The 21,107-nt window shown below is 43.0% G+C and overlaps 3 non-coding genes across 3 annotated transcripts; all 3 read right to left on the bottom strand.

Annotated features, from left to right (window-relative positions):
• Nucleotides 1–1,362: 1,362 nt before the first annotated feature.
• On the bottom strand, nucleotides 1,363–1,526 carry LOC132134649 (U1 spliceosomal RNA). Its single transcript, XR_009429704.1, has one exon. It is a non-coding gene; the product is annotated as a U1 spliceosomal RNA (small nuclear RNA).
• A 351-nt stretch (nucleotides 1,527–1,877) lies between these two features.
• LOC132134733 (U2 spliceosomal RNA) lies at nucleotides 1,878–2,068 on the bottom strand. The gene has a single exon (XR_009429733.1). It is a non-coding gene; the product is annotated as a U2 spliceosomal RNA (small nuclear RNA).
• Nucleotides 2,069–12,945: 10,877 nt separating this feature from the next.
• LOC132134642 (U1 spliceosomal RNA) lies at nucleotides 12,946–13,109 on the bottom strand. The gene has a single exon (XR_009429697.1). It is a non-coding gene; the product is annotated as a U1 spliceosomal RNA (small nuclear RNA).
• Between the last annotated feature and the right edge of the window lie 7,998 nt (nucleotides 13,110–21,107).

Here is a 21,107-nt window from a genome sequence, read left to right as displayed (position 1 = left end):
AAATCCCAAACCGATCCCTCACACGCTCACCTCCTTTCACAACCTCACAGTGCCTCTCAAGGAAAGTCATTACCTCCACATCCTCAACAAAAGGATTATACAGATGGACTGTGAGAGGTAAGTAATCCTGTGCAAACAAAGGGTGCAAACTCAATCCTTCCAACAACTTGTGCTTTTTCTTCCCCCAAGACTCAAAAAAACTCACACAGTCCGTTAGATTGAAGAAGGTCAGATCCATAAATCCTAGTGCTGTGAAATCCTGAAGACAGAACACTGAAGAAGCTGCTACATTGAAGACTCCTTTCAAGACGTCCACGACCACAAATTCCCTCCTGAAGTTTTCCTTTACAAACCGGACAGCATTCTGAAGCACTTGAATCCGTACAGTATTCTTCAACCATGCCATCATGGTCGGCAAAGTACCATCTCCGCTCGACATAGCAATCGTCGCTACACTTGATCTTAGCCAAAAGGCCGAGAAGCGATGCCGCTAAGACGCAGCGGGGAGGAAGCCGGACACGGCGATGCCCATCTCGGCTTTGGTAAGTCTGGGGGACCTAAAAACGCTGGGGGATGGTAGTACCCTCCCCTGTGTGCAACGTCACCGGGCCTCGTCACTCTCGGCCTGACGCTGGCACTGCAGCGACGGAAAGTACGGCATCGCTCGTAACTCCCAAACGGTTCGTCACAGAGCCTTATGTCATGGGAATCCTTGGCTCGAGCCGAACCAGACGCAGGTCTCAGATTGGCTCGTCGCTCTGACAAAATTTTCGTGTATTTGGGATTTTGTCAAAAACCTTCTTTTGCAACCTAGCGCCAGGTATTTGGCCCAGTCCCACCCAAAGCAGCACAGAAAGCTTCTCTGGAGTCTGTCTGTCAATAATCATCCCAAAAAAGTGGAAATTTCCATTCACCTTGGCGAGGGGACCTCAAAACGTGCTAAGGTGGCTTGTCCGAGATGGCTCGAATGGCTATAACTCCAGGAAGGAATGAGATCCCTTCACCCAAATCGGCACACCTGTGCAGGGGCTCAGTCAGAGGCCAGGTGAAAAAGGGCGCTGGGACAGGCCACTCGGTGGCGCTGTAAGTGACAACAAAATTAATACCAATTGAAAAAGGACAATCAAACAACATGGAGACAGCTACAGCTAGGCTGCAGTCAGTCCAATCGACTTTCAAAGTAAGGTCTGTGCTATATTCGAACTAAACCACCCACCAAGGTCCGATTTTTCAAGAGCGTAACTGACTTTGTTTCACAGGCGCACAACACATACCTCGCATGTGATAGAACTCCCCATTCTGAAATGCAAAAAAAAAAAAAACCTGGAAAAAACCTCTTCTGCTTTGTTTCACCAACAATTTCAGGGGAGAGTGCGAACGCAGCCCCCCACTACCATAAATTATGCAGTCGAGATTCCCGCATTTGGGGAATTCGCAGGGGTCAGCATGGCCGGAGTGCAATGGCCAAGCCTCGCCCTGGGTGAACCGCCTTCTTGATCATGGTGTATCCCTTGCCAGGTAAGTATGAAGGCCCAGGCGATCAGCCAGAGGTATGATTTGCGTCTCTACCGTCCACACCAATGGTTAGCCCCCCTCCAGGAAAGGAAGGACGGGTGCCTTCCGTTACTGGCCTGGAAACTGCCAAGCTCATGGGCCGGTGCTTCCCAACGCCGGTTTTAGATGACTCTCTTTAACCAAACACACCTGATTTGATGCATCACCTCGTCTGTGAAAGACCTCAGGTGGGTGCATCGTGCGTGGAAGAGTCCAAGACCCCAGGAGGGCGCATCAGGAAAAAAGTTCGCAATACACCACAGCATGGCAGATCTCATTCCTTGTTCTGCTATTCGACACAATAAACGGCAATCCCCAAAAAGGGAAAGCACACCGTTCCTGGAGACACTGCAATACCAGGCCGATGCTTGGAGTGGACGGAGCAAGCCCCGGCTCCAGCTCCATGATCTAAAAATCCATTTAATATGTAGTCCCCGGATGGGGGACGTATCAGATATTAAACCTCTCGCTCCAGTTTTTCACAAGTTCATCAAACAACTGCAGTAAGAATTTTCATCAAGCACGGTGAGTAATGGCTTCTCCTATCATTGTTTCTTGCACCTCTTGCCACATGTACAGTTTATCTATCTCTGTCGCTGATGAGGGATTCACATGTGATAAATGCAGGGAAATAGTTAGGCTGACAGAGAAGATTTCAGAATTAGAGACACGCATCCAAACTTTAATTGAGGACAGTAAAAATGTTAGGGCTCTAGATACGGCTTTGGATGCGTCTAGCTCAGGGATTCCTGTACATTGTTCGGTTCCGGAAACAGAGCCCCAGCAGCAGGGCAACTGGGTGACGGTGAGGCAGCGTAGTCGTGGGTCAAAACACCGCTCTTCTGTTCCGATCAAAACATTAAACAGGTTCTCCCCACTCAGTGATGCACCCACTGAGAAACCTGATGAAAGTGCTCTAGTTATTGGTGATTCTATTGTACGGAACGTGAATATAGAGACACCAGCCACCATAGTCAAATGTTTACCGGGAGCCAGAGCGCCTGACATCTTGGCAAATTTAAAAGTGCTGGCTAATGTTAAACGTAAATACAGTAAGATTGTTATTCATGCCGGCGCTAATGATGTTCGACTTCGCCAGTCGGAGATCACTAAAAATAACATTAAAGAGGTGTGTGAACTTGCAAGCACGATGTCAGACACTGTAATATGCTCTGGTCCCCTCCCTGCTTACCGTGGTGATGAGATGCATAGCAGATTGTCATCACTCAATGGCTGGATGTCTAAGTGGTGCCCACAGAATAACATAGGTTTCATAGACAATTGGACGAGCTTTTGGGGCAGACCTGACCTGTTTAAAAGAGATGGTCTTCATCCCTCCTGGGGTGGCGCCACTCTTCTCTCTAGAAATATGGCAAATAGTCTTAGTGTTTATACTTGACTAACTGGGGCCCAGGTCAGGAAGCAGACAGACTGGCTAAACCGACCGTCTGCTAGCTGCCTCCCGTCACAGAGGTCAGTTAATTCTCAGCACATAGAGACTTCTTCACCTAGATATCACACTATAGAGACTGTGTCTGTTCCCCGAACTAGAAAATAAAAAAAACGTCCAAACCAAGCTAAGATTAACAATTTAATTGAGGTTCAACAAATAAAAAACAGAAGCAATATGGATAAACAAATGATAAAGCTTGGCTTATTGAATATCAGATCCCTTTCTACGAAAACACTTTTTGTAAATAATATGATCACTGATCATAATATAGATGTACTCTGTTTGACAGAAACCTGGCTAAAACCTGATGATTACATTATTTTAAATGAGTCCACCCCCCAAGATTACTGTTATAAACATGAGCCCCGTCTAAAAGGCAAAGGTGGAGGTGTTGCTTCAATTTATAACAACGTTTTCAGGATTTCTCAGAGGGCAGGCTACAAGTATAACTCGTTTGAAGTAATGGTACTTCATATAACATTATCCAAAGAAACAAATGTTAATGATAAATCCCCTGTTATGTTTGTACTGGCTACTGTATACAGGCCACCAGGGCACCATACAGACTTTATTAAAGAGTTTGGTGATTTTACATCCGAGTTAGTTCTGGCTGCAGATAAAGTTTTAATAGTTGGTGATTTTAATATCCATGTTGATAATGAAGACGATGCATTGGGATCAGCATTTATAGACATTCTGAACTCTATTGGTGTTAGACAACACGTTTCAGGACCTACTCATTGTCGAAATCATACTCTAGATTTAATACTGTCACATGGAATTGATGTTGATGGTGTTGAAATTATTCAGCCAAGTGATGATATCTCAGATCATTATTTAGTTCTTTGCAAAATTCATATAGCCAAAATTGTAAATTCTACTTATTGTTACAAGTATGGAAGAACCATAACTTCTAACACAAAAGACTGCTTTTTAAGTTATCTTCCTGATGTAACCAAATTCTTTAGCATATCCAAAACCTCAGAACAACTTGATGATGTAACAGAAACTATGGACTCTCTCTTTTCTAGCACTTTAAATAAAGTTGCTCCTTTACGCTTAAGGAAGGTTATAGAAAACAGTTTTACACCATGGTATAATGAGCATACTCGCACCATAAAGAGAGCAGCCCGAAAAATGGAGCGCAGCTGGAGGAAAACAAAACTAGAGGTATTTCGTATTGCTTGGCGGGAAAGTAACATATCCTACAGAAAAGCATTAAAAACTGCTAGATCCGATTACTTTTCTTCTCTTTTAGAAGAAAACAAACATAACCCCAGGTATTTATTCAATACAGTGGCTAAATTAACGAAAAATAAAGCCTCAACAAGTGTTGACATTTCCCAACACCACAGCAGTAATGACTTTATGAACTACTTTACTTCTAAAATCGATACTATTAGAGATAAAATTGCAACCATTCAGCCGTCAGCTACAGTATCACATCAGACAGTGCACTATAGACCCCCTGAGGAACAGTTCCACTCATTCTCTACCATAGGAGAGGAAGAATTGTATAAACTTGTTAAATCATCTAAACCAACAACATGTATGTTAGACCCTATACCATCTAAGCTCCTGAAAGAGGTGCTTCCAGAAGTCATAGATCCTCTTCTGACTATTATTAATTCCTCATTGTCATTAGGACATGTCCCCAAAACCTTCAAACTGGCTGTTATTAAGCCTCTCATCAAAAAACCACAACTTGACCCCAAAGAACTAGTTAATTATAGACCAATCTCGAATCTCCCTTTTCTGTCCAAGATACTAGAAAAGGTGGTATCCACACAATTATATTCCTTCTTAGAGAAAAATGGTATATGTGAGGATTTCCAGTCAGGATTTAGACCGTATCATAGTACTGAGACTGCTCTTCTTAGAGTTACAAATGATCTGCTCTTATCATCTGATCGTGGGTGTATCTCTCTATTAGTTTTATTGGATCTTAGTGCTGCGTTTGACACAATTGACCACAACATTCTTTTGCATAGACTTGAATACTTTGTTGGCATCAGTGGAAGTGCATTAGCATGGTTTAAATCGTACTTATATGACCGCCATCAGTTCGTAGCAGTGAATGAAGATGTATCCTATCGATCACAAGTGCAGTATGGAGTACCTCAAGGCTCAGTACTAGGGCCGCTACTCTTCACGCTTTATATGTTACCCTTGGGAGATATCATCAGGAAACATGGTGTTAGCTTTCACTGTTATGCTGATGATACTCAGCTCTATATTTCTTCGCAGCCCGGTGAAACACACCAATTTGAAAAACTAATGGATTGCATAGTCGATATAAAAAACTGGATGACGAGTAATTTCTTACTGCTAAATTCTGAAAAAACAGAGGTGTTAATTATAGGGCCTAAAAACTCTGCTTGTAATAACCTAGAACACTGTCTAAGACTTGATGGTTGCTCTGTCAATTCTTCATCATCAGTTAGGAACCTAGGTGTGCTACTTGATCGCAATCTTTCCTTAGAAAGCCACGTTTCTAGCATTTGTAAAACTGCATTTTTCCATCTCAAAAATATATCTAAATTACGGCCTATGCTCTCAATGTCAAATGCAGAAATGTTAATCCACGCATTTATGACCTCAAGGTTAGATTATTGTAATGCTTTATTGGGTGGTTGTTCTGCACGCTTAGTAAACAAACTACAGCTAGTCCAAAATGCAGCAGCAAGAGTTCTTACTAGAACCAGGAAGTATGACCATATTAGCCCGGTCCTGTCAACACTGCACTGGCTCCCTATCAAGCATCGCATAGATTTTAAAATATTGCTTATTACTTATAAAGCCCTGAATGGTTTAGCTCCTCAGTATTTGAATGAGCTCCTTTTAAATTATAACCCTCTACGTCCGCTACGTTCTCAAAACTCAGGCAATTTGATAATACCTAGAATATCAAAATGAACTGCAGGCGGCAGATCCTTTTCCTATTTGGCGCCCAAACTCTGGAATAACCTACCTAACATTGTTCGGGAGGCAGACACACTCTTGCAGTTTAAATCTAGATTAAAGACCCATCTCTTTAACCTGGCATACACATAACAAACGAATATGCTTTTATTATCCAAATCCGTTAAAGGATTTTTAGGCTGCATTAATTAGGTAAACCGGAACCGGATACACTTCCCATAACAATCTATGTACTTGCTACATCATTAGAAGAATGGCATCTACGCTAATATTTGTCTGTTTCTCTCTTGTTCCGAGGTCACCGTGGCCACCAGATCCAGTCTGTGTCCAGATCAGAGGGTCACTGCAGTCACCCGGATCCAGTACGTATCCAGACCAGATGGTGGATCAGCACCTAGAAAGGACCTCTACATCCATGAAAGACAGCGGAGACCAGGACAACTAGAGCCCCAGATACAGATCCCCTGTAAAGACCTTGTCTCAGAGGAGCACCAGGACAAGACCACAGGAAACAGATGATTCTTCTGCACAATTTGACTTTGCTGCAGCCTGGAATTGAACTACTGGTTTCGTCTGGTCAGAGTAGAACTTTTCTCCCAAGGTTTCTCCCAAGGTTTTTTTTTCTCCATTCTGTCACCGATGGAGTTTCGGTTCCTTGCCGCTGTCGCCTCTGGCTTGCTTAGTTGGGGACACTTCATCTACAGCGACATCGTTGACTTGATTGCAAATAAATGCACAGACACTATTTAACTGAACAGAGATGACATAACTGAATCCAATGATGAACTGCCTTTAACTATCATTTTTGCATTATTGACACTGTTTTCCTAATAAATGTTGTTCAGTTGCTTTGACGCAATGTATTTTGTTTAAAGCGCTATATAAATAAAGGTGACATTGACATTGATAAGAACAGATTTTTTTTCTTTCGAAAAGGTTTTATTGTCAACAGTTACATTTTTTCCATTTGCATTTTTACTTTCACACACATTTTTCTTTTCAAGCACACATTAAAACAAGCCATATAATATATAATAAATACACATGGTAAAATGAAAGAAACAATCATTGTTAAAAAACATTTGATTAAAACCACAGTGTTTTGCTTGTTTTTAAAAGTCCATATTTGAGGTGTGTTTAAAAGGTGCGATCGGTTTCAAAAGTAAAATACAAATTAAAAAAAGCAAACAAGCCTCATATGCATGTTAATAAAACCAATTTCATTGATAAAACACCATAAAAAACAATTTATTGGATAAAAACCAATAAAAAAAAACATCTGTTGTGCAAGACCGGGGGTGAGTCCTCATCAAGTCGGTCTTCACCCCACTCTCCAGAACAGGGACATGAGATGCTACTTTACGGGCTCAGCGGAGATCCCCTCTCCTCCGGCCCGCTGGCCCGCTGTTCCCGTAGCCAGAATGGTTAGGGTGCATCTACGGGCAGCCAGGGTCGGTGCCTGCCGGGACCCTCTCTGTGCGACCCCGGCCCCCCCGTCCGAATATCGTCGTCCGGTACCCCTGCAGCCTTGATGTTACCTTTAGCTCGCATGCATGGAGGGTTACCGTAACGCGCTTCCCCACCAGCAGGTTTCTGGTGGCCCAGATGGCATCCTTGATGACGTTGAGGGTGAGCCAGAGCGAGGTAAATTTCTGTGCCGTCAAGTCCTTCAAACTTGTTTGGCCTCACTTAGTGTGAGGCCCGGAACTGGACTCACCGGTTTCCGGTCCTGCACAACAGAAATGAGAGACTTGTGTTTAGTTAAATGGTGACATCTTCACTCTCTAAAAGGTATTTCTTTAAAAACTTTTTTATAAAACTGTAGTCTTTAGGCAAGTTAAAAGACACTGGGGTTTTCAAATCTACTGGTAAAATTTTCAAAGTTCTTAGGAAGACCCCATCCAAAATCGCGCCATTGCAGCCGTCTTGTTTTCTTTGGATGGGGTCATGGCATAACTGATGTGCAAGGCGGTGAAGCGGCTGCCTAAAAACAGGTGGGGGTCTGGGAGGCCTTTTCCAACGTTCTCTGGCCTTTTCTTGACTGTCTCCCTCTTCAGGCACTCCCACTTGGACCCCCACAGGAAGTAAAACACCGCCCTCTCCAGTTTCACCAGGAACCACCGAGGGGGGCTAAAAACAGAACAGACAAGTAAAATCAGAGGTAAAATCACATATTTAAAAATAAAAATTTTACCTTCAATCGTCAACTGTCTTAGTCCCCAAAACCCTAGTCTTTTCCTAACTTTCCCTAGCAAGTCAGTCCAGTTTTCCCGTCCTCCACCCTCTTTATCAAATTTAACACCTAAAATTTTAAAGTCCTCCTGTGTCCACGTCCCCCCACGGCCCGAAGAGCTGGGCCTCAGACTTGTTTCTATTGAGTTTGGCGCCCGAGGCCCGACCGTACCAGTCAGTCAAGTCCAGTGCTCTTCGTATAGATAAAATGTCCGTGGTTAAAAGAGTAACATCGTCCATGTATAAGGCACAAGTCGCTGTCAGTCCACCCGTCCCAGGAACGTCCAGTCCTTTGACCCATTTATCCTTTCTCAAGATCTGTGCCAGTGGCTCGATACAAGCCACATACAGGAGAGGAGATAAAGGACATCCCTGATGGACACCACTGTGTATGTTCACAGTTTTGGAAAGATGCCCGTTTACAAGGAATTTGCTGACTAGTCCCTTGTACAGCAGTCCCACCCAGGCTACAAACCTCTTTGTTGGAAAACCCATTTTTTGCAGTACCTGAAAAAGGTACTGGTGCGAGACTCGGTCAAATGCTTTTTCAAAGTCTAAATTTAGGACTACTAGCCGAATATTTCTGTCTCTCGCATAACAGATGGCGTCTCTGATCAGTACTAGGCTGTCTGTTATCTTTCTTCCGGGCACAGAACAAGCTTGATCCGGGTGAATCACGTCCTCTAAAGCCGTTGACATGCGTGTTGCTAAAATTTTGCTAAAAAGTTTATAATCAAAATTTAAAAGTGTTATGGGTCTCCAGTTTTTTAAGTCAGTCCGGTCACCTTTTTTGTGAAGTAAAGAAACTATCCCTATTCTAAAACTGTCTGGAAGTATGTCGAGGGTCTCAAACTCTTTAAAAACTGTCAAAAGCTCTTGTCCTAAAATGTCCCAAAATGTTAGATAAAACTCTAGGGGAAGTCCATCCACTCCTGGGGACTTCCCCTTCTTAAAACCTCCAAGTGCTTTTTGGATTTCTAAGATGTTAAAATCTTGGGTTAAAATCTCATTTTGACAGTCAACCCTTTCCTCAATAAAATTTAAAACTTCTTTTGCAGTGTCAAAGTGTACCTTTTTAAAACTATATAATGCCCCATAAAATTTTTCCACATCCTCTAAAATCTCTTTTGTTGTGTTAACCTCCCTATCCCCTGTTTTAACCCTGGTTAACCCCCCACCCCTTGTTATTATTTTCTTAAAAAAATATCTGGTACACTTTTCGCCTTTTTCTATTTCTCTCTCTTTACTTCTCAAAAGGACCCCTTTACTTTTTATATTGGCTAAAACTGACATTTCTTTTTTTACTTCCTGAATTTCGTCGATAAAATCAAAACCATTATTTAAAAGATTAAAATACCTTTGTAGTCTTTTCTGCAACCCCAACATGCGTTTCTTTTCCCTACTCTTCTTTTCTTTCCCTATCTTTCTAAAAAACTGTCTTGTCCGGTCCTTTACCATCTCCCACCACTGTGCACGTGTATCGTAAAAGTCTTGGAGGGTCTGCCATTGGCTGAACTGTTCCCTATATTCTAAAACTATATCCTTGTCTTCCAACAGGGAACAGTTCAGCTTCCACAGCCCTCCCCCTACCGTCACACCCATGGGCAGTGAAAGGGTGCAAGACAGCATTATGTGATCAGAGAAAAAGAGGGGGGTTAATGTAGCATCGGTCGGCGGGCAGTCCCTTGTAAAAACGTAGTCGATTCGAGAGGCTTTGGTACTATCACCACTGAACCAGGTGAAGCCCTCCTCTCTTTGATGCAAAATTTTAAAACAGTCGACTAAATTAAAATCTCTGACTAAACCCTGCAATAACACCGACGTTTTGTCCACTCTAAAATCCTCCCCTACCCTTTTCCTGTCTGTTTTGGATAAAACACAATTAAAATCCCCTGCTACCATTAGGGGGGCCCTACCTAGCATGTGGGGTTGCAAGTCTTCTAAAAGCTCATATCTTTCATTCTTTTCCGTAAAACCATATACATTAAGAACATTAAAATCCCTGTCTAAAAAGGTCAGATTTACTAAAAGTGCCCGGCCTTGCCTCACCACAGTGCTGCCCTTCACCAAGATGTTAGGATTATTAATTAAAACCGCAACTCCGTCATTTTTGTTAAAATTTGATCCGCTCCATATGGAGGCTCCTGCGGACCATAGCTCCTCCATTTTCTTGTACCTAGTTAAAAAGGGCAGAGAACACTCTTGTAATAAAAACAAATCTGACTTAAAAGATTTTAAAAGGGACAAAATACTCTGTGCTCTAATGGTGGACCTCACACTTCTTACATTGATAGTAGAGATGGTGAGGGCCATGAGCAGTAGGGTTAAAAAGGTATAAGACATTTAAAACAGAAGACAGTAAAAAGACTACAAAGATACGATTAAAATCATGTTATATCTTGTTGCATTTGCCTTTCCTTTTCCTCAGACGAGCTGGGATCAGGAGGGCAAATGCCTGTCGCTTCAGAGGCCACAGAGGAAACCTCTTGTGGCTCTTTTGGCGACGATGCTGTTAGCTTAATGTGCAAAAAGGATACCTCATTAGGGGACTCTAGGGGCCACATGCGCTCCAGATCTACCGAATCGATACTATCAAGCTTATATGCTGCCCTAGATTTTTTCTCCTCCGTTACAATCAGAGGAGACCCCGCAGGTCTTTTTTGCACCTGAGCGTTAGGGAGTGAACACTCTGTCTCACTCCCGGTAGATTCCTGCACCCCATCCGAAACTGTTACTAGTGAGGAATTGGTTTTTTCCTCACTTTCCTCTCCTTCCATGACCATTTCCTGTTCCGTTGCCTCCGCCCCTGTGGCCGTCCCACTTCCTCCTTCCTGCCCAATCCCTGAGGCCGGCTGGGAATTTGAAATTCCCGCCAAAACCTCAGGGACCGCCTCCTCTTTCCTTTGTTCATTCGTTTGTTGCCCATGTGGGGTGGCCATTTTGAGCTTGTTGGCAAAACTTTTAGGGCAGTCTCTGTAGAGGTGGTTTGTTTCTCCACAAAGATTGCACCGTCTGAAATTGGTACAATAATCAAACTGTGACCAATTTCTATACACTTCCCACATACTAACTCTTGGCATGCTTCAGCGAGATGACCAAACCTGCAACCCTTCCTGCAGAGTTTGGTATGTAGCCTCTGCTCTCTCCGAGCACAATCATGGAAGGCAGATGTTTCAGGCCCTGGTAGCCCCCAGCGTCTTCCCATTGTTTAATGGGAATTCGCCAGGAGCATGTCCAAATGCCATCTTCATCTAACACTTTGACAGGCTGGCCTCGAACAGTGCAAAATCTACCCAACCAAACATAAATATCATCTCCAGTCACTGTTTCATTGAACATCCTTACAATCACAGTTTTAAGTGTGTTATCAGAAAGTTTCTCGACAGTGAACATGGAGAACTGGGCTTTAACTGAATCAAACCTTTGCCAAAAGTCATTAAGCAGGGAAGCGGTTTTAAAACTGACATCAAATCCTTTGTTCAAGGGCAGAGTCATCAAACAATTCAGGTCGTCAGATCTAAAAGCTAAGGTCTTTTGTATCAGCTTGCTGGAAAAGTCCATACGGGACATTCCAAGGAGCTTCCCCTCAACCTGCCTGAATAAAAAACGCACGCTGTGGTGCCTCCGCACGCCGGCAGGGGCAGCCGACATGGTGGAGGCACCAACATTCTAAAAACTTAAAACAACAATAAATACAATAATAAATAACCAAATAAATAATTAAAATACCTTACCTTAAAACTTGTTTTAGCCCGAAGCAGCAGAGTTCAATGTACCTCTCGAAGTTGTGTTACTCAAGATATAAAAAGATCTCTAGTCAGGAAACCTCCAAGAGGCGATCGCAGTCTCAACCGTCCGACAAGATATGTGATCTTAGCCAAAAGGCCGAGAAGCGATGCCGCTAAGACGCAGCGGGGAGGAAGCCGGACACGGCGATGCCCATCTCGGCTTTGGTAAGTCTGGGGGACCTAAAAACGCTGGGGGATGGTAGTACCCTCCCCTGTCTGCAACGTCACCGGGCCTCGTCACGCTCGGCCTGACGCTGGCACTGCAGCGACGGAAAGTACGGCATCGCTCGTAATTCCCAAACGGTTCGTCGCAGAGCCACGTGCCTTATGTCATGGGAATCCTTGGCTCGAGCCGAACCAGACGCAGGTCTCAGATTGGCTCGTCGCTCTGACGGAATTTCGGGGATTTGGGATTTTGTCGAAAACCTTCTTTTGCAACCTAGCGCCGCCAGGTATTTGGCCCAGTCCCACCCAAAGCAGCACAGAAAGCTTCTTTGGAGTCTGCCTGTCAATAATCATCCCAAAAAAGTGGAAATTTCCATTCACCTTGGCGAGGGGACCTCAAAACGTGCTAAGGTGGCGTGTCCGAGATGGCTCGAATGGCTATAACTCCAGGAAGGAATGAGATCCCTTCACCCAAATCGGCACACCTGTGCAGGGGCTCAGTCAGAGGCCAGGTGAAAAAGGGCGCTGCGACAGGCCACTCGGTGGCGCTGTAAGCGACAACAAAATTAATACCAATTGAAAAAGGACAACCAAACAACATGGAGACAGCTACAGCTAGGCTGCAGTCAGTCCAATCGACTTTCAAAGTAAGGTCTGTGCTATATTCGAACTGAACCACCCACCAGGGTCCGATTTTTCAAGAGCGTAACTGACTTTGTTTCACAGGCGCACAACACATACCTCGCATGTGACAGAACTCCCCATTCTGAAACGCAAAAAAAAACGCAAAACGCAAAAAAAACCTCTTCTGCTTTGTTTCACCAACAATTTCAGGGGAGAGCGCGAACGCAGTCCCCCACTACCATAAATTATGCAGTCGAGATTCCCGCATTTGGGGAATTCGCAGGGGTCAGCATGGCCGGAGTGCAATGGGCAAGCCTCGCCCTGGGTGAACCGCCTTCTTGATCATGGTGTCTCCCCTGCCAGGTAAGTATGAAGGCCCAGGCGGTCAGCCAGAGGTATGATTTGCGTCTCTACCGTCCACACCAACGGTTAGCCCCCCTCCAGGAAAGGAAGGATGGGTGCCTTCCGTTACTGGCCTGGAAACTGCCAAGCTCATGGGCCGGGGCTTCCCAACGCCGGTTTTAGATGACTCTCTTTAACCAAACACACCTGATTCGGTGCATCACCTCGTCTGTGAAAGACCTCAGGTGGGTGCATCATTCGTGGAAGAGTCCAAGACCCCAGGAGGGCGCATCAGGAAAAAAGTTCGCAATACACCACTGCATGGCAGATCTCATTCCTTGTTGCAAATACAGTTGCTATTTAATGAAAAGTGAGATACGCACCACATGTGGTGCACATGTGTGCCAAAATTCAACGCTCATTTTTATGCAAATTCTACAGTATTATGGGATAAAACTTACAAAAATGGATTCCTCTGAGTGCCCTGAGTACAGTACAACTGTTTTCTCTAGGCCTCATAAAAAAATTTCTTCCGACTTCCACCCCCCTCGAGCTGCCTTTTCTAGCCAGGGAGCGTGCACCCTGGCCGGCATGGATGAGTAGGTACGAGGGGGGTGGATGGTACTATTTTTTTGCTAAATTCGGGGGATCCCTAGGGGTCGAGGGGCCTACCGTATGCGACCATCCTCGAGTTCCTGGGTGGTCCAGTTCCTGAGTTATAACGGTTAAAATTCCACATTTTGGGGGGCCGTAACTCGGACCCCCGGGGTCATAGGGACATGGGGCTAGTGTCGTCGGATAGAGCTCCCAAAGGTCTAATTTTGACCAGAGTTTGGTGTTTTTTCCCCTCTCTTTCGGTGAGTTATGGCCGGTCAAATTTTGGGACTTTTTGCATTTGCGGGCCCGTATCTCTGGCCCCCGGGGTCTATCGACTTGTGGGAGGTGGCTTCAGAGAGGGCCCTTTGAGGGCTATCAAGTCACCGAGTTTCAAGTCGCTAGGTCTCTTCCTTCCATTTGACTATCAAAAATGTGGGGGGCCATAAATTCGCCCCCCGGGGTGTTATGGATGGGGGGACAGCGGTGTTCGGTAGGCCTTCTGGAGGTCTTACTCCGTCCTGAGTTTGGTGCAGTTTGGCCCCGTTTTGGCCGTTTTGACCCCCGGGGTCATAGGGACATGGGGCTAGTGTCGTCGGATAGACGGCCCCCTGGTCTGACGTTTTTCTATGCATATTTCTACAGTATAATGGGATAAAACTTACTAAAATGGATTCCCTGAGTGCCCTGAGTGCAGTACAAGTGTTTTCTCTAGGCCTCATAAAAAAATTTTCTTCCGACTTCCACCCCCCTCAAGCTGCCTTCTCTAGCCGGGGAGGGTGCACCCTGGCCGGCATGGATGAGTAGGTGCGAGGGGGGTGGATGTCATTAGTCATTAGACTAGAAAATGAATGGGAAATAGACTGGTAAGGGACCAAGGTAATTTACAGTTTATTAGACTAAAAGTGGAATGACAAATAGACTGGTAAGTGACCAAGAAAATAGTTCCATTTGTAGTTTCTTAGACTAGAGGTGGTATGAAAAATAGACTGGTAACTGAATCAAGGAAATAGTCATATTTGTAGTTTATCAGACTAGAAAATGAATGAGAACTAGACTGGTAGGTGACCAAGGAAATAGTACTATTTGTAGTTTATTAGACTAGAAGTTGAATGAGAAATAGACTGGTAAGTGATCCAAGGGAATAGTCCCATTTGTAGTTTATTAGACTAGAAAAAGAATGGAAAATAGACTGGTGAGTGAATCAAAGGAATAGTCAAATTTGTAGTTTATTAAACTAGAAGTGTAATGAGAAATAGACTGCAAATTGTGCTCTCTAATGTATTAGACTCAAAGTTGTATTAACAGACTACAAATGGGACCTAAAAAGTTATATAAGTAACCAATGCTTGGGCAGTGTCCCTTGCATTCATCCTTTTGCTATTCATCCTTTAGTGTTTTAACAAAAGTAGATATGGCTTTGGACGACTGTCCCTTGTGCTTTCGTGGCTATAATCAGCTAAGCCAACACCTTCGTGTCTTTCACAAGGTGCGGAATGTGAAGGAGCGCAAGCTTCTCCTATCCATTGCTTCTGGGAGAGCTTCTCACGGCGGTACCGGCAGCTGAGGAAGCGGTCAAATCCCACCCCCTCTAGGCAGGTTGCACGGGCAACACATAGTCTGCTATCGGCCCTCAACAGCCCTGGGGAGGAGGAGTGCTCAGAGTCGCAGGTTGACAGACTAGATGAAGAGCCAGCCACCAGGCCTGAGGCAGAGCCAGCCACAGGACCCGAGGAGGAGGTCGCCGGGCCTTCAAAGAAGGCCCACTCCTCCGATGCACCATACCCCTTTCCGGACCACGTGCCAGCCCTAAGTGAGTATGACACTTGTCACTTTGATAACACCATACAATAACTTTCATTAATAAATCTCATATTTGTAGATTATTAGACTAGAAGTTACCTGAGAAATAGACTGGTAAGTGAACCAAGGAAATAATCTCATTTGTTGTTGATTAGACTAGAAGTTGAATTAGAAATAGACTGGTAAGTGAACCAAGGAAATAGCCCCATTTATAGTTTGTTAGACTACAAGGGAAATGAGAAATAGACTGATAAGTGACGAAGGAAATAGTACCATTTGTAGTTTATTAGACTAGAAAATTATAGTAATATAATTATACATATGCACACACATATTATGTATGTATATATATATATATATATATATATATATATATATATGTATAATATAGTTTATTATATATTTAATTTAATTTAATTTAATATAATAATAATAATAATAATAATGTTTGTTAGTGTTTACCTCTATGTTATCGACCTGACTCACCTGGTCCTTCTCTTGTGCTTTCTTTTTGCAGATCAGCTCATTGAGGAGTCCAGGGCCCACTGGGAGGGCATCAACCCCACTCCGAAATTAATAAATAATGTGTCCTCAAAGATTTTTAGAATAAAAAATTTTATTTCATATATGTCAGCTGGCCAGACCAATCTGGCCAGCTTGATGTTTTTGGACAACAGGGCAAAGGTCCGGTCCTGGCTGTCTTTTTTAAGGAAATGCAACATTGCAGAGCCAACTCTGCACCATTACCTAAAAAATGTGGCACAGTTCCTCAAATATCTTAATGAGACCCCGCCGCCCACATGCCGGCTCTCCCGTGTGGCTTTCATTGGGATTAGGAGGGAAATCCAGAACTTGACCCGCCCAGTAAAGCGCAGCGTGGCAGTCCACGAGCTGGCTGTAAAACAAGCCAAGGAGGCCCGCCTGATCCCTAAAGCCACACTGCGAGCTTGCCGGGACTCTGCCAAAAAAATTATTTCTGAGATTCTGGGTAAGTTTTTGAATCCTTTCTCCTCTCATTATTTGGCGATCAATGTGATCCTTTATGCTTCTCTTTTTTTCTGTGAAGATCGTCTGAAGACTAGTCCTGAGAAAAAGGACCAATGGTCTTTTTATGGACACCTCACCACTTACTGGGCCAGCATTTATGGTCACCACGGAGGGGTGTTCCAAAATTTAACAATTAAAGAGGTGGAGGATGCCCGTGCGACAGCTACAGAAGGCCACTTTGTCATTAATGTGAGTGGTTCTCTTTCTCTCTGTCTCTCGTTGTCCACATGGTTTTCTTTAAAATAAAACTCAGCTTATGCCACTTCACACTGTTTCTAAAGATATCAGCCCACAAGACCAACCAGGCCTTTGGTGCAGCCCAGCTGGCCCTGGACCAGGAGGAGTATGGGTGGCTTGAGGAATTCCTTTCACTCCGGTCCAACTTGGTAGGGGGACGAGTTGCAAACTACTTCTTCTTTACCTCAAAGGCCAGCTCCTGCAAAAACTTGAACAAGTATTTTCAGGATGCGTGGGCGAGCATGGGGTTACCAGGCACACCCACATTTACTGATGTGAGGACTGCCATCGCCACCCATGTAAGCATTCCTGTACTTGTCCCGGCTTTATGAGATTCTGGTGTGTTTTTTTCTAACTCTTTGCCTATGCTGTTCTCTCTCCAAAAAGGCAAAGAAAACTCACTGCCCGGAAGATAGGCACAAAGTGGCACAGTTCATGTGCCACGACACCACCACAGCTGACAGGTTTTATGCCCTCAACCTTAATGCAAAGCAGGCAGCAGAACACCGTCGCCTCTTTGATACAGCTGTGGTGGGTGAGGAAGCTGATAGTCCAAGGCAGCAAGGTGCCAAGAGAAGAAAGACGACAAAACCCCACAAGATGCCAGCTGAGGAAAAGTCCTCATCCACCAGCCCAACGCTCTCCGACAGCCCTCCCGATGCCGAAGAAGGCCAGAAGTCTGGGAAATCTGCTTCAGTAAGTACAATTTCCCATGGATTGGTTTAACTGTTTGTGACAAGTAGACATGTTCACTAACACTTTGCCTTTCTTATTATTTCTATAAGGAAAGAAGCACATTAATGAAGATGGTCCTCAGACGCAGACTGATGGTGAAGAACTCCCCACTTAAATCACCACAGGAAATAGCGTCTAAAAAGCTGGTGCAGCAAGTAAAAAAAGAGACTGGAGAAATTTAAAAAAAAATCCCGTAAATAATTTATGTAGCTATTTAAATTGTTTGTTTTGATATTTTTTATGATAATTGTTCTACTGCTTTTATTTCTACGATAAAAAAGTAAGGTTATCTTTTTATTTGTTTTGATAGCCTGTTCCATTTTTCTTTTTTCTTTTTTCTTTTTTTTGTAAATAGTTATAGTTAAGGTTAATGTCAGTTTGCTCTGAATCTTTCTGAACATGTTTATTTATTTATTTTATTTTTCTTATATAATGCATGTTTCCTATTATACTTTTTATATATTGTGTTTTTTTGTACAGAACTTTGAGGCATTTTTGATTTTGACTTTACAATGTCTGCAAAACAAAAAGTTCAATAAATATTTGAAATTGAATTAAGGTGTCATTACTTTACACACACTCACACACACTCACACACACACACACACACACACACACACACACACATATATATTACATGTAATAAAAATAATTTAAACATATTTATATATTGTGTGTGTAAATAAAAAGGTATATGTAATAAATACATAATAAATATATAGTATTTCTATACATAAAATGTTTAATAAAAACATATTTTACTATATTTTGAATAACTTGAAATTAGGATGTTTTCACATAAATACACTTCTATTTCAAATGTATTCAGGCCGATCATCATAACCAGTTAAACTGATTATTAGACTAGAAGTTGAATGAGAAATAGACTGAAATAGTGAAATGTATTGTTTATTAGACTAGAAAAGGAATGAGAAATTGACTGGTAAGTGACCAAGGAAATAGTACTTTTTGTAGTTTATTAGACTAAAAGTTTTGAATAAGAAATAGACTGGCAAGGGATCAGGCAAATAGTGCCATATGTAGTTTATTAGACTATAAAATTACTGAGAAATAGACTGGCAAGTGATCCATGAAATAGTGCCATATGTTTTCACATTAATACACTTCTATTTCAAATTTATTCAGGCCGATCATCATCACCAGTTAAACTGATTATTAGACTAGAAGTTGAATGAGAAATAGACTGAAATAGTGAAATGTATTGTTTATTAGACTAGAAAAGGAATGAGAAATAGTCTGGTAAGTGACCAAGGAAATAGTACTTTTTGTAGCTTATTAGACTAAAAGTTTGCATAAGAAATAAACTGGCAAGTGATCAAGGAAATAGTGCCATATGTAGTTTATTAGACTATGAAATGAATGAGAAATAGACTGGCAAGTGATCCATGAAATAGTGCCATATGTTTTCACATTAATACACTTCTATTTCAAATGTATTCAGGCCGATCATCATAACCAGTTAAACTGATTATTAGACTAGAAGTTGAATGAGAAATAGACTGAAATAGTGAAATGTATTGTTTATTAGACTAGAAAAGGAATGAGAAATAGTCTGGTAAGTGACCAAGGAAATAGTACTTTTTGTAGCTTATTAGACTAAAAGTTTGAATAAGAAATAAACTGGCAAGTGATCAAGGAAATAGTGCCATATGTAGTTTATTACACTATAAAAATGAATGAGAAATAGACTGGCAAGTGATCCATGAAATAGTGCCATATGTTTTCACATTAATACACTTCTATTTCAAATTTATTCAGGCCGATCATCATCACCAGTTAAACTGATTATTAGACTAGAAGTTGAATGAGAAATAGACTGAAATAGTGAAATGTATTGTTTATTAGACTAGAAAAGGAATGAGAAATAGACTGGTAAGTGACCAAGGATATAGTACTTTTTGTAGTTTATTAGACTAAAAGTTTTGAATGAGAAATAGACTGGCAAGTGATCAAGGAAATAGTGCCATATGTAGTTTATTAGACTAGAAAATTAATGAGAAATAGACTGGCAAGTGATCCATGAAATAGTGCCATATGTAGTTCATTAGACTATGAGTGGAATGAGAAATAGACTGGTCAGTGACCAAGGAAATAGTCCCATTTGAAGTTGTTTGGACTAAAAGTGGAATGAGAAATAGACTGCAAAGTGTGCACTCTTGTTTTATAAAACGTATTTTACAATACATTATGGATAAATTGGAATTAGGAAGATTTCAAATAAAGTAACTGTTAAGTGACAAATGAAATAGCCCCATGTGTAGTTCATTAGACTAGAAGTGATTTGAGAAATAGACTGACAATAAAAAATATTGCTATTTAATATACTGCAAGACTTGCAACATTTGTGGTGCAAATGAACCAAAATCCAACATTTTTTCTATGCATATTTCTACAGTATTATGGGATAAAACTTACAAAAATGGATTCCTTTGAGTGCCCTGAGTACAGTACAACTGTTTTCTCTAGGCCTCATAAAAAAAATTTTCTTCCGACTTCCACCCCCCTCGAGCTGCCTTCTCTAGCCGGGGAGGGTGCACCCTGGCCGGCATGGATGAGTAGGTGCGAGGGGGGTGGATGGTACTATTCTCTTGCTAATATCTCCACGAAGCGGTGGACCCCGGGGCTGAAATTACCTACCGTATGCGACCACCCTCGAGTTCCTGGGTGGTCCGGTTCCTGAGTTATAACGGTTCAAATCCCACATTTTGGGGGGCCGTAACTCGGACGCCCGGGGTCATAGGAACATGGGGCTGGTGTCGTCGGATAGAGCTCCCAAAGGTCTAATTTTGACCAGAGTTTGGTGTTGTTTCCCTTCTTTCCGAGTGAGTTATGGCCGGTCAAATTTTGGGACTTTTTGCATTTGCGGGTCCATATCTCTAGCCCCCGGGGGTCTATCGACTTGGGGGAGGTGGCTTCAGAGAGGGCCCTTCGAGGGCTATCAAGTCACCAAGTTTCAAGTCGCTAGGTCTCTTCCTTCCATTTGACTATCAAAAATGTGGGGGGCCATAACTCCGCCCCCGGGGTGTTATGGATGGGGGGGGCAGCGGTGTTCGGTAGGCCTTCTGGAGTTCTTACTCTGACCCGAGTTTGGTGCAGTTTGGCCCCGTTTTGGCGGAGTTACAGCTTGGCAAAATCTGTGACATTTTGGTTAACATTCACCACAATTTTGGATATGTCCGCAAATGTTCCGGATGTGATCCGTGGTCATTCCGTGAATATAATGGTCAAATGGACAAATAGTGGGTTCGTGGGACCCAGGGTGGGGGTCCGCAAGTGGTCCGCTGATGATCCGCAGTCATTGTGTGAACATAATGGTCAAATGGACAAATAGTGGGTTCGTGGGACCCAGGGTGGGGGTCCGCAAGTGGTCCGCAGATGATCCGCAGTCATTGTGTGAATATAATGGTCAAATGGACAAATACGGGGTTCGTGGGACCCAGGGTGGGGGTCCGCAAGGGGTCTGCAGATGATCCGCAGTCATTGTGTGAATATAATGGTCAAATGGACAAATAATGGGTTCGTGGGACCCGGGTTGGGGGTCCGATGGGGGTCCGCATCGGTTCCGTGGTCATTCTGTAACTTTAAAGGTC

Source organism: Carassius carassius, unplaced genomic scaffold (genome assembly GCF_963082965.1).
Source record: "Carassius carassius unplaced genomic scaffold, fCarCar2.1 SCAFFOLD_61, whole genome shotgun sequence".
NCBI classification, from domain to species: Eukaryota; Metazoa; Chordata; class Actinopteri; order Cypriniformes; family Cyprinidae; genus Carassius; species Carassius carassius.
The sequence above is the reverse complement of the archived record's forward strand: the minus strand, read 5'-3'. Positions and strand labels throughout refer to the sequence as shown.